Genomic DNA, 14612 nt, shown 5'->3' on the forward strand with positions numbered 1-14612 from the left:
TCAGGTGGTGAATCGAAAGACACCTCTCTTGGAAGTAAAATATTGTCACTCTTGGCTAAGCCCCAAAGAACTTTATCTCTTTGGGAAGTGAAGGAGGAGATTTGGGTTACCATCTCCCCCTAGCTGTGTGGCAGTATTTTCTTTCATCTACAGATTTGGGCCTCATGTACCTTGCGTATATCGAGGACGCCCTCTAGTTGATCCTTGTACATCCTAGTCAAAACCTTATAGGATTGTTAGTGTGTTTGAGGTTCTTGAGTGTTTGAAACACACTTGCCTTGTACATATTTCATTGTATATATTTTGCATCTCAAATTTGAAAATCCCAAAAACATTATAAAACACAAAAACCCATAAAAATCATAAAACTTCAAAAATTCAAAAAAAAAAAAAAAAAAAATTTCAAAAACAAGTCTTGGTTTAAGACCTCTTAGTCAAGTTGTCCACGTCACTTCTTCTTTCCATCACATTCATCACCTTCATACATCTCATCTTCATCATTCAAACCATTCCTCCACATCTTAATCATCTCTATTTATCCAAACCATTTCCTCATTTTCTTGTCATTCAATCAAATCCCTAATCTTCATCCTAATCATGGTTCATAATCCGCATCAAGAATCTAATTCCTTCATTCAATGATTCATTCTCATGATTCTTAATCCAATCCCTTGTCAAATTCATTCCTTTCTAATCAATTCTTAATTCAATCCATAATCAATCTTCGTAATTTCATTCAAGTCTTCTTCTAATTCAACTTTGCATCACATCTTCTACTTTGCACATAGGAGCATTGTCATCACCATTGGACTTTCATTCAAATCCCACATTTACTTGTTTGGAATATCATAGGGTTTTTATCACATCAAATAAAACCCTAGTCAATATCCATATCATATCCAATCAAATCAAATCAAATTCAATCAAATCAATATCAAGTCAAATCTAATTCGAATCAAGTCAAAGTCCAAAGCTCCTAATCCTAAGTTCATATCAAATCTTTCATCACTCTTCATCTAACTTTTATGGATCCAAGTTGGCTTAATCAAATGATTGACAATCTTCAAAGACAATATGGAGTTATACCTCCTGTTCAACCTACATATCAAATCCATCCTCAAAACTTCATACCCAACTCTCATCCATCTCATGTTCATTATTCTTCTACCTTTGACAAGGGAAATCCACTTCATTACCCTTCAACTCCATACAATTCCATTCATAGCCCACACCATGCCTCAAATAGCAATGCCCTTGCCATGGAAATGCAACAACTAAAGAAATATCTTTTAGCAAGTCAACAAAAAGAGGCTGCCTTCCATGCCATGTGTCCTCTTCCTCCATGTTTTGAAGATCCTAGTCCTCATCTCCCATCCAACCCCAACCCTCCATGCAATCCCCTACCCATAGTTACACCTTTACACAATCCTAATCCTCCAAAATCCACATCATCCCCACCTTGTAAGGGGTATTTCTCATCGTTCTTGGCTAAGTGTAAAATACAAAATGAAGTGAGCCAATCACCCAAAGTTCTTCCTCCAAAGCATGACATTATAGATGCCTCTTCTCCTCTAGATCTGAGCATTTCTTCATCCCATCATTCCCTTATCCCTCAAGATCCATTTATCCCTCGTAGTCCATCTCATGATCCCCTTCCTAATCAAGATCAAGGCATTCCATGTACCATGCACATTACTACTTCCACTCCATCTCACAAGTTAGCATTCGTAGATCCTCCACTTCATGAAGAGATTCCTCCTACTTCATCCACTAATATTCCTCAATGTCAAGATCAAATCCCACCATCTCATGATCCTATTCCATCTCATGATCCATGCATTCCGCCACATGATCCTCTTTCAAGTCAAGATCAAAGCACCCCTTCATTTTCCTTTCATGATCCCACTCCATCTCAAAATCCTACTATCCCTCATAATCCCCTTCATGATCCTAATCTTCCACATAATCCTCTTACACCTATCCAATCCACTCATGAACCACATATACATGGACTCACATCTTGTGCTAAAAATGATAAGCATGCCCTTGAAGCAATAATATCTCAAGATGTTGGTACACCTTCCACAATTCCTCCTTCCAAACCTAAACACTTCCATCATTCATCTTCCAAGTCCATTTTAGGACCTTATATCCATATTCCCATTCCTTCCTCACTTCCGTCCATTCTAGGTCCTTATGTTCCACCGCCAAATCCTTCATCCCTTCCTTCCATTTTAGGTCCTACATAAACCCATCCACCATATCCATGTTTTCCCCTTCATCCCCTCATGGTCCTAGTAAAGATCAACAAAGGCACACATCCTTGAATTCCTTAAAATTTTCACCATCTATCTGCTCTCCATCCCACTTACCTTCATGCACCCATACCATGGCCAATGGAAGCCAATTGGATGCCAAAGAAAAAGAGAATAAAGCCAAAAATTCACAAAAGCACAAGGATCAACATGTCCCCTCTAAATCACATGTTCAAGAAAAGAAAAATCTGATCCAAAGCAAAATCAAAAGGCCACAAAGGCTAAAAATTAAAAATGCAAATTTTTTGTGGATCCCAAAGCTACTTAATATAGCAATGAATCTCAAAGAAGGATTCCAAATGACATCCAATTTTGCAAATCCAAATACTTTCCTCATGCATAAATCATCCACACTTCCATTTTCCAAATCCATTTTGGGTCCTTATATACCCAAATCCACCATCTCCTTCTTCCATTTTGGGTCCTTATATCCCAAAATTCAAACTCTCTCCCACATATCCCCCACAATTTCCTCCTTTCCATCACCCTTCAAGGTGTGTGCTAATGACAATCTTTTCTCCTCCTTCATCCACCCATTCGCAAGTCTTCCAACCTAACCTCCATCAACCATTTCTTCCTCCCACCCACTCCCCCCACCTTAATCCAACCTTTTTCATAAGCCATTGTCCTCCATTCACTACCCTCCCAACATCTATGAGCAAATAGTAAAAATTCCTTGAAAATAAATAAATAAAGAGATAAAAATATCAAGGGATACCATCCACATAACTAGATGCTTGAGTCCTCCCTTCATTTCCCTATCATGTATCCATTGCCTTCCACTTCCGCTTATCTATACATTCACTTCCACTTGCACTCTACACTGGGGTCAAGCTCCAACCATACCAAACTACACATACATATCTTCCATGCTTCCATCCACCATTCATTATCCTTTTCCATCTTTGATCTTGACTTTCACTTTCCTTTCATCCATCCATATGCACTTTCCATATCCTTTGCGCATTATCTATACACCACCCTACATACTTCCATTGTCCTTTTACATATTTGATCTTGACATGCTATCCATATCTTTCATTCCATATTCCTTCTCATGTTCATCCATTTTTCCATCCATACTCATACGTACTTCCATCCCCCTTTCATATGTCCTTGGTCTTGGTTATCCCATACCTTTCCTCCACTTCATATCACACTTTTTATCCATATCCTCATCCCCTTTTTCATACCCTCCCTCCCATATCCCTTGTCCATTCCACTTTCATGCCCATGCTCATGATCAATACTAGAGGCACAATACCAAAATGTTTATACATGCTTTGGAAGAGCACATGCCTTCCCTTCCTCCATACACTAGGCTTCGTAACATCTTTCCATTTTCATGCACCCTTTCCACCACATTTTCTTCCATTTTCCTATCCTTGGAATGGGGCATATGGACTCCTTTGAAACATGGTCCTTGGTTCTGCACTTTCCAACACCATATCACTTGGCCCCTCATATCCTTTCACTATTCCTTGCATCCACCAACATCACATTGCTTTTCCTCCATTTACCATACCTTGACTCTCCCTTGTCATTGGTCCCAATCCATTTTATCCCATCTTCATTCAATCAATTCATTTTTATCCATTCTATGCATTCATTCATATCACATTCAGTACCAATTCTTCCAACTCACTTCAATCAACTTCATTTATCCTCTATTTCAATCAATTTTCCCTTCTTCTAATCAAATCGATTTCAATCAATTCTACTCTCATCATTTTTCATCCTATCAATATCTATTCTTCCAATCTCATCCACGTTCATTCTTCTATCTACCATAAAATCAAAAAATCAAAAAACATATCAACTATGCAATTAATACTAATTCAATCAATCTAATCTTGCAATCTTGAACATCAATCCTTGATCAATTCATCAATTTGACCCAATCAGCTGATAATCCATTGACCATATTCAATCATTATCATGGGATGAATCCTTCCCAATCCTTGGATGTGCATTATGCTTAGCATTAGCTCTACCATCCTTAATCAATCATCATCAATCGATCCATTAATGGGTTTTCAGCTTGACTAGGGACAAAATGGTGGTTTGCTTTTGGTCTTTTGTGCATGGTTGCTTGATTACTTGTATGCATTAGCATTTTTTGCATGTATCATGGTCTTTGCATCCTATTTTCCTAGGAATCATGATCTTCCATATCATGGTTTCATAAGGCATATGGTTGTATTAGACCCCTTTCTATCACGTACTTGACACATTGTCATCTTAGTTCCTCATACCTTGGTGCATAGTGTTGAGTACAATATCAAACTTAGGTTGTTCACACCATTGCAGCATAACTTTTTCTCTCTTCCTTTCCATTTTGAGAGAACATCTGTGTTCTCCTAACCCACATGTCCTCTCGAGGGGGCATACCCTTCCATCCTCATCATCCTTCCTCATCCTTCCATGACTGGGGCATCATGCTACTAGTCTTATCCTTTTAGCCACTATATTTTATTCTTCTTTGATATAACATTACTAATGTTATATCAAAGAGGGGCAAAATGTAGACACCTAAATTTTTCCAAAACCCATTCCTAGCCAATTAAATAAATATTCATTATTTATTTAATTCCCCTACCTTAATTAAATAAATTTTACATTTATTTAATTATGTTTGCCTTTCCTTGATTTAAATAAACTAAGGTTTATTTAAATCCTAGCCTTCCCACTTGCATCCTAACCCATCCCCTTTAATTAAGTACTTTATTTACTTAATTAATCCCTTTCCTAATCCCACTAGGAATTAAATATTACATTTAATCCTATTTGAGCACATGGCTCCTACATTTAACCCTCACCTAACCTCACTATCCTACCTAACCCATCATGCTAAACCTACCCACTTCCCTAATCATGTTTTATTTTCATAATCACCTAGCTAATCACCTTTTAATCTTAAGTGTGTGCTCACACATGTGTGAGGAATCCTCACCCATGTGTGAGAGATGTTCACACTTTCCTCATCCCTCATGTCTTGCATGCCTCTTGCACACTTGTCCTCTTGCATGAGAGTCAAGTTGTCTCAGACATGTGTGAGAAGCCATCCTTCTCACACCTCTTGCACACTTTTCCTCTTACATGAGAATCAAGTTGTCTCACACATGTGTGAGAAGCCATGCTTCTCACACCTCATTGATCATGTCACCATCAAAGGTTGCTCACACATGTGTGAGCATATTGCCCCCTTTGAATGGTCAAAACCCTAATCCACTTGGAGTCTACTTGGCCTCCACCTCATGGACACCTCATCAATCTTGAGGGATCCTAGCCCTATATCTTGCATTTAATCTTAGCCATCTGTTCCATCCCTTTTCCTATAAAAGGAGAGCCCTGTCCTCATTTCCACAAGCACTATCCACCCCATTGTTATACTGCAGGAATTGTGAGCAACCACATCCCACAACAATGAAATCATCTACACTTGATGGTTTCATGAGGTTTGTATATGTGTTATTTTGATTTCATTAATACTTTTGTTTGTTTCATGTTGTTCATTTACACGTCTTCTTTCATATTTTGAGATTTTGCATGATAATGTAGGAATGTGCATTAGTTGCTTAGTGTTATTTCCTTAGTTACATTTTTATGCAATACAACTATTTCTACATCAAACTCTTTGGAATCTCCATTTGAAAATAGATTTGAGGTGTCAATCTCCTTGTACTGTGTGTCATTCTCAGCTATGGCAATTTCTCTTCTTCTCTTTAAGAATTTTTTCAGTTCTCCTCTAGCTTCTTCCAAAGCATGTAAAGAAAGTTGTATATCAATTACTTGATTCTCTATGATCTTCCCAAGTTTGTAAGCTTCCATTTCAAGATCTTTTTTCCAAGCTATATGGCTCTTCCTTGTGAGAACTTAGCTCTGATACCAATTGTTGGAATTAACAAGTGGAAAGATTTACTTATGAGTGGGGGGGGGGGTGAATCATAAGTAACTAATTTTAACCTTTTCAAAATCTTCTAACTGATATCATCCACATGCATCTAATTTATTTAACAAACAGGAAAGTAAAGACATGCATGAAAATAGATAACACACAAATTTGGTAACCTTGAAACCCTCCAAAATGAGAAGGTAAAACTAGGGTGGGGATGACATCCACAAAATATCACTACAGCAATGTGTAACTATTCAAGGTTACAATGTTTGACCACTTCCAATGGTCTACCCTATGAAAGGCCTCTCCTGTTAAAGACTTTACACCCTATTAAAAGTGACATGTTTAAAGGATTTCACTACCCTGTTAGAAGTAGGCCTGGTTAAAAGGACTTTAGTACATTCACTTGGAATGTCACCCTGTTAAAGGATTTACAAATGGCTACTAGGCCAACCTAAATCCATAGGATTTCCTTACCTAATACAATTTCTAGAGAGTATTAGAAAGTCTTTGACTTGATAACTTGCAATCCTCTATTGCTGATTCCAAATCCTTATTCTGCTCTACCTGCTCTGATCCTTGCTTGATCTGATATGTCACTCTTCAAAGTTCTAATACTCTATTCTTGATCAACTAGATTCTGCAATGTTGTTATATTCTTCTCTAAGTCTTTTCACCCTTCTGCACTTCACTATAGTTCACCCATATACTTCTCACTCGTGCATCCTCTCTCTTGCATAATGGGGTCTCAACCTCCTTTTAAAGATTTCAAAGACTTAGGGTTAGGTATGAATCTATGATCAATATTAAATATTTATTTCCCGCTCATTACTTGCACTTTTCCTATTGGTTGCATGCCTTCTCCATTTTTCTTATTGGTTGCATGCTAATTACATAGGTAATGCAAAAAATTCAATCTTATCTTCAAGATCCTTCGAGATTCATCCTATATCAACTTTGAAAACAATTTACATCTGAGTTTGTGAAGGCACAAACTCATATGTTGATTCTATGTTACTCGACACTTATTTGTTGATGCTTTGCATGTATAGAACTTTTTTATCACTTGACTCCTATAGTAGTTCTGTTTCACTCAGCATCTATAGTGACTTGGCATCTATACTTTGGTTGACACTTGAAATTCACTTGACACTTAAAGATCACTCAACACCTGAAGATTACTTGGCACCTATTGAATTCTTTAGCTTAGTACACATTATAGCTCAGCTTCTGTATTACACTCAGCATCATCTTGAGAATTGGTTAAGTGTGTTGACACTCAATTGTCAAAACCAATGTGAGACTAACATCTCCTACATCAAGACTGCCTCAATCCCATCACCTGATGCATCACAGTGAAGCTCAAATGGATTTGTGAAGTCTAGTAGAGCTAATATTGGACATGATGACATTACTTTCTTGAAATGATCAAAGCATCTCTGAGCTTCCCCTATCCATACAAAGGCTCTTTTCTTGGTAAGGTCTGTCAAGGGTGCAAGAGTCTATGAAAATCCCTGAATAAGTCTCTTATAAAACCCACAGAACTAAAGAGCCCCTTAAGTTGTGTGAGGTTAGTAGGAGTAAGCCAATCAACAACAGCTCCAACCTTTTGGGGATCTACCTGAACTCCATCTACGCTAATGGTATGCCCAAGGTATAGTAGCTTAGTTAACCCAAAATCACACTTAGATTCCTTGGCATATAGTGACTCTTTCTCCAAAATGGACAACACCATCCCAAAATGTTGGAAATGCTCCTCTCAAGTCTTATTGAAAACTAAAATGTCATCAAATAGAGTCAGGACAAATCTCCTAAGATGCCCCTTGAATACCTGATTTATGCAACTCTAGAATTTAGCAGGGGCATTGGTTAGCCCAAATGGCATAACCAAAAACTCAAAGTGGCCATAGTGACACTAAAAGGCTATCTTCTCAATGTCCTCCACCCTCATCTTGATCTAATGATATCCTGACCATAAATAAATATTCATGAAAAAGCATGCACCATGCAGCTCATCAATTAGCTCATCTATTCGTGGAATAGGATATCTATTTTTAATGGTCTTTTTATTTACTGCCCTGTAATCGATGCACATGTACATCATCCCATCCTTCTTCTTTACCAATACTACTATTGAAGCGAAGGGGCTCTTACTAGGCCTAATGTGCCTTGTCTCCAACAACTCCTTAATTGCCTTCTCTATCTCATCCTTGTGTTCTTAGGATGACGATAGGGAGTAATCATAACTAGTTTGGCTCCCTCCTCGAGCTCAGTATCGTGCTCTATCCCCTTGTCAAGAGTAACCCCATGTGGAATCTCATTAAATACCTTAGTGTTCCTATCAAGGATCTCCTAGATATCTAGTGGATGACTCTTCACCTATAGCTACCATGAAGCTGGCATAGTGAAACATTCTACTGCCCACTCTATGTCATTATGCCGAAAAAATCTCTACATTCTCCTTAGGGAGACTGCTCTACAACTCCCATTTGAAAGTCCTTTAAGTAAAAAAAATTCTTCCCTCATGCTGAAACCTCATCTCCAATTTTTCTAGGTTAAGTGCGAACTCGACTAGCAAGGCCATCCATGTCATGCCAAGGATGACGTCATAGTCTCCCATGTCTACTACATAGAACTCATCCTCCAACTCATAGCCATCTCCAAACCTAATGTGAAGATTAGATATCTTTTGAGTGCATAATAATTTGTCACCATTAGCTACCATGACTCTAAACCCGAGATGCTCCTTAGTCTGTAAACCTCTCTTGGCTACCAATCGTGCATATATGAAATTATGTGTAGCTCCAATGTTAATGAGTGAGATCACTTTTTGCTCCTAGATAGTACCCCTAACCTTAAATGTGATTTCCTTCTGAGCCTTAGTTAATCGTGCCAATGACTTCTCATCCTCAGGAATGTTGCTCTCCTCTATAGTGCTATCCTCGTCTAAATTAGAGTGTTGATCCTCCTTCTCTAACTATGACTCCTCTGTTGAGAAATACTCCATTTGACTTGCCTTTGCCTTGAGAGGACACTTATGAGATAAATCCCAAGGCTCTCTATAATGAAAACATAACTTCTTCTTCATGAACTCATTCAAGGTGTCATTATCCAACTTGTTATCCCTTTTTGGCTAGGCATCCTTGTGAAAAGATTTTTTGTCCTTCTCCTTGTCCTTTTTCATATATGAATCCCTATACTAAAATCTACTCCTAAAGGAAGAAGGTGCTAATTCATGAGCCTTCTTAGTAGCCTCATGTAATGCAGCTGGGTCATGCCCCTTGACCTAACCCCTTAAGGGATCTAAGAGTCTGTCCATAAACAACACTACTAACCTCCTCTCTAAAATATCTATGACCAACATAGCTAACCTCTGAAGTTCACTACTATTTGTCTCAACTGATCCCCATTGCTTGAGTTGTGCCAACTCCTTAAACTGTAACTCAGGATCCCTGGTATCAAATCTCTCTATGAGTTTCTCAGTGAACTCCTCATAAGATGTGATATGATTATGCCCCAAGGTTACCATTCCATGATGCCACCACTCATGCACCGGTCCATCCAAGTGAATAGCTACATACTTTATAGCCTCCTCCTCAGGAATATGATTTAGCTACAAGTATGTATCTACCTTCTGCACCCAAGCTCATGTGATCATCTTCCCTAAAGCATCATAATAAGGTAAAGAAAGTTTCCCAACTTTCTTTTTCAACTCAAAGTTTTGATTTCTCCCTTCTGATTTGGGCATGTGTCTCATCCTCAAGTCCATATAATCTCTGAGGGAAATATTTTCCTAAAACTTCAATCCACTAGCCTCCTAATCCCTCCTGAACTGATCCTGTAACTTGGTAATTTATGGCTCATTAACTAGTTGAATTAGATCTCTAGGTGGGAAGGTGGGTAGAAGAGGTCTCAAGCTTGTTGTTCGAGTTGGGCGTGCAACATGTCTAAAGTTATCAACCTCATTCCCATTGTTGCCATGTCCATTATTACAATTAATGTTATTCTTAGGACCATTATTGTTACATCAACCTCCATTATTATTGCCCCTCTTGTTGTCATTTCCCCCATTGTTATTGTTTCCATTGTTGACATCACCTGGATAAATATTGATGCCCATCAATCTAGCCATAAGTTGCAACATCATATCCATTCGCCTATTCTGCTCCTATTGCATACATTGCCCCTCCTCTAATGTACCTACTAACCATCTAAACATTACATCCTCCTGATTTGAACCGATATTCGTGCCTCCACCTACTCTTGTATTCCTATCATCTCGGTCACCCATATTGTTGTTTTGTTCAAAGAATATCTCCTCTGTGTCTGCATGATAAGATTGTATGTCCCTCTGCACAAATGAACTAGCCTATTTGCTCTGCAAGTCTAAAATCCTACTTTGTCTTGCTCTAGTATTGCAGAAATTATAAAGCCCCTGTCACATGCTCAAACATAAATGCTTAGCCCTTTTAATTTCTACTTCTAGTGTTTTGACATTTTGTCAAACACTTTTCCCTCTATCCGGTTATCCCAAATTCCCTATAAGATCTCCACAGGATGGCATGACTCATATCTCTGATACCATTGTAATGGGCACCCTGGAAATGCCCAAGAACTAAACCAACTGCTGATAAAGATTTTAATGTTTTATGCATAGATTTTGAAACCACATAACATGAATAAGAAGGAATTTATGCAAACTAAAGATTGAGCTACTGCTAAAATAATATTAGTTTTCAAACTAATAAAATTAAATATAAAGCAAACTCTCTAATTACTCTAGCATCATAAACTCAAATACATAACAAACTCTTCAACTCACTAATTACACCCAATCTGCCTGTAGCTAGAAATGTGCCCAAGCTTCCTGTTAATGAAGTTGATAGCAATGAATTCCAAAGGCCAAACCCCAAGGGAATGACATCTAGAATGTCACAAGAGAGGATAGACATCCTCTAATACCAAGAACAGATCTGTAACTCACACATCCATGTTCTTCTCATATTCCACTGTGCCTAACAATAGCTACAACTTTCCTTTTAATCCTACTTCATAGGGTCGACCACTTTACACAAGCAATGTGGGATAAATTAAATTAAATAAAAGAAAAAAAAAGGCTAACAGTCACACGACTAGGCAACTGCTAAAGTGGGGACATTACAACATAAAAATCCTAGTGTCGAATCTGTGTTGAATGCTTTAGATGTTTTACATTTTTATGTTCAACAAAGCATGTTATATTTGGAACAGTAAATTTTGTTTACAATAGAAACCAAGTAATATTAGAGACCGAGCAACAATAGGATAAGCATAACAGTAAGAATTTTATGTTTAAAAGTTCAAATGGTACTTAAGGACCTTGAGTAACTAATGCACTCCTCTTAGATATTCAATTTTTTTATAACAGTATGTGTTTAAAAGATTTGAGATTGTGAGGTATTGCCACTAGTACATTTGGGTTCATTTTTCGACCTTTATTGGTCAAATTTTTGACCCAATTTTCAACCAATTTTCAACCAAATTCAACCAACCCATTGGTCGATATTTTTCTAGTCAAAATTTTGACCAACTCACTGGTTGGTTAAAATTTTGACCAATCTATTGGTCGAAAACCCACCAAAGCCATTGTCTAGGTTCATACAGGAATTGGCCAAAATTTTGACCAACAAAGGTAGAAAAAAATTTACGCATTGGTGGAAATTTAGACCAAGCATTGGTAGAAATTTTGACCAATGAAGGTGGAAATTTTGACCAACAAAGGTAGAAAAAAATGTAGGCGTTGGTGGAAATTTTGACCAACAAAGGTAGAAAAAAATTTAGGCATTGGTGGAAATTTTGACCAACAAAGGTAGAAAAAAATTTAGGTGTTGGTGGAAATTTCCACCAACAAAGGTAGAAAAAAAATTAGGTGTTGGTGGAAATTTCCACCAACAAAGGTAGAAAAAACCTAGGCGTTGGTGGAAATTTTGACCAATGAAGGTGGAAATTTCCACCAACAGGTAGGTGTAAATTTTTTTTAGGCATTCTATAAAATAGTTCACATGTCTTGCCTATGGTATGAAATTTTACATGCATCCTACACTCTCTCATCTGGCTGATGATGGATTACGCAGAGTGATTTGAAACCATGATTCTAAAAAACACACACAATCAAATCCAAAATGAAGTTGCACTACAAATGGATTGTGGAAATTTGATATTGTTAATTTTGCATGCATGTCTACCAGGACAAATATATGTTTAAGTTGTAATTGTCCTGGTAGACATGCATGCAATTTTACCAATATCATATTTCCACAATCCATTTATAGTGCAAGTTCATTTTGGATTTGATTGTGTGTTTTTTAGCATCATGGTTTTAGATCACTCTACGTAATCCATCATTAGCTAGATGAGAGAGAGTGCAGGATGCATGCAAAATGTCATATCATACGCAGACATGTGAATTGTTTTATAGAATGCCTGAAAAACACCGACAGTAACTAATATGAAGAATATATAATTAGTTATATGATTGAGAAAAATCATGTACCGGTGAGTCGGTCAAAAAACCGAGTAGAAAAATTTTGACCAATGGGTTGGTTGAATTTGGTCAAAATTTGGGTCGAAAATTTGACCAATAAAGGTCAAAAAATGAACTCAAATGTACTAGTGCAAGCATGCTCACCAAGTTGACTCTTTAAGTTTGATCATCAAGTCACCCCACCAAAGTGCCTCATCAAGGTCAGTCTTTAGGTCCACTCGTCGAGCTTGCTCACCAAGTCAACTCGCCATGTTGCATCTCTAAGTGGCCTCCCTAAGTCAGCTCACCAACTTGCCCCACCAAGTTGCCACTTTAAGCCCACTCACCATGTTAGATCACCAGGCCGACTCCCCAAGTTAGCTCACCAAGCTGACAATTGAAGTACACTCGCCAAGTTGACTGTTCAAGTGTGCTCGCCAAGTTGACTCAGAGTTCATTCATCAAATTGCCCCACCAAAGCGCCTCATCAAGGTTAGTCCTTAAATCTGCTCACCAAGTCAACTCACCAAGTTGCCTCACCAAGTCAGCTTTCCCATGTGTCCCACCAAGTCCCCAAGTCTTTTCGCCAAGCCGACAATTCAAGTGCGCTCACCAAGTCGACTCTTTAAGTTTTCTCACCAAGCCCATCCCCTAGGTCAACTCTCCAGGTCATCTCACCAAGTCACTCCCACCCAGTCACCTTAATGAGTTGACTCTTTCAATCAGCTCACCAAGTCTATTATTCAAGTATGCACGCCGGTCAGATCGCCAAGCCAGCCCACCAAGTCATGTCACCAAGTCGACTGTTCAAGTACGCTCACAAAGTTGACTCTTTAAGTTCGCTCATCAAGTCACCCCACCAAAGCACCTCATCAAGGTCAGTCTTTAAGTCAGCTCACCAAGTCACTGCACCAAGTCAACTCACCATCTCACCTCACCAAGTGGACTTGCTAAGTCGGTGTGCCAACTTGCCCCACCAAGTCAACTGTTCAAGTATGCTCGCCAAGTTGACTCTTTGAGTTCAGTCATCAAGTCACCCCACCAAAGTGCCTCATCAAGGTTAGTCTTTAGGTTTGCTCATCGAGCTTGCTCACCAAGTCAGCTTGCCATGTCACGTCTCTAAGTGGCCTTGCTAAGTCAACTCGCCAACTCGCCCCACCAAGTTGCCACTTTAAGCCCAATCACCATGTTAGATCATCAGGTCGGCTCCCCTAGTCAACTCGCCAAGCTAACAATTGAAGTACGCTCACCAAGTTGACTCTCTAAGTTCGCTCACCAAGTTTGCCCCCTTGGCCAACTCTCCACGTCAACTCACCAAGTCACCCCCAATTGTCCCACCAACTTGCCACTTTAAGTCGACTCGCCATGTTAGCTCACTAGGCTGACTCCCCTAGTTAGCTCACCAAGCTGATAATTCAAATACGCTCACCAATTTGACTCTTTATGTTTACTCACCAAGTCTACCCCCTAGGTCAGCTCACTGAGTCACCCCCACCTAATCACCTCAACGAGTTGACTCTTTAAGTCAGCTCACCCAGTGGTTTTACCACCTTGCCTTGGTAAGTTGTCTTGTTATGTGCGCTTGCCAAGTTGCCCCACTAAGTTGCTTCTCTAAGCCCACTCACCATGTCAACTCACTTGGTCGGCTCACCAAGTCGACTGTTCACGCTTGCTAGGTGGGCTTGCCAAGTCACCCCACCAAGTCATGTCACCAAGTCAACTATTCAAGTACGCTCGCCAAGTTGACTTTGAGTTCGCTCATCAAGTCACCCCACCAAAGCACCTCATCAAGGTTAGTCTTTGAGTCCGCTCACCAAGTCAGCTCGCCAAGTCGCCTCTCCAAGTGGCCTCACTAAGTCAACTCGCTAACTTGCCCCACCAAGTTGCCACTTTAAGC

This window comes from Cupressus sempervirens, chromosome 3 (genome assembly GCF_028749045.1).
Source record: "Cupressus sempervirens isolate cs-2001-9-10 chromosome 3, ASM2874904v1, whole genome shotgun sequence".
NCBI lineage: Eukaryota > Viridiplantae > Streptophyta > Pinopsida > Cupressales > Cupressaceae > Cupressus > Cupressus sempervirens.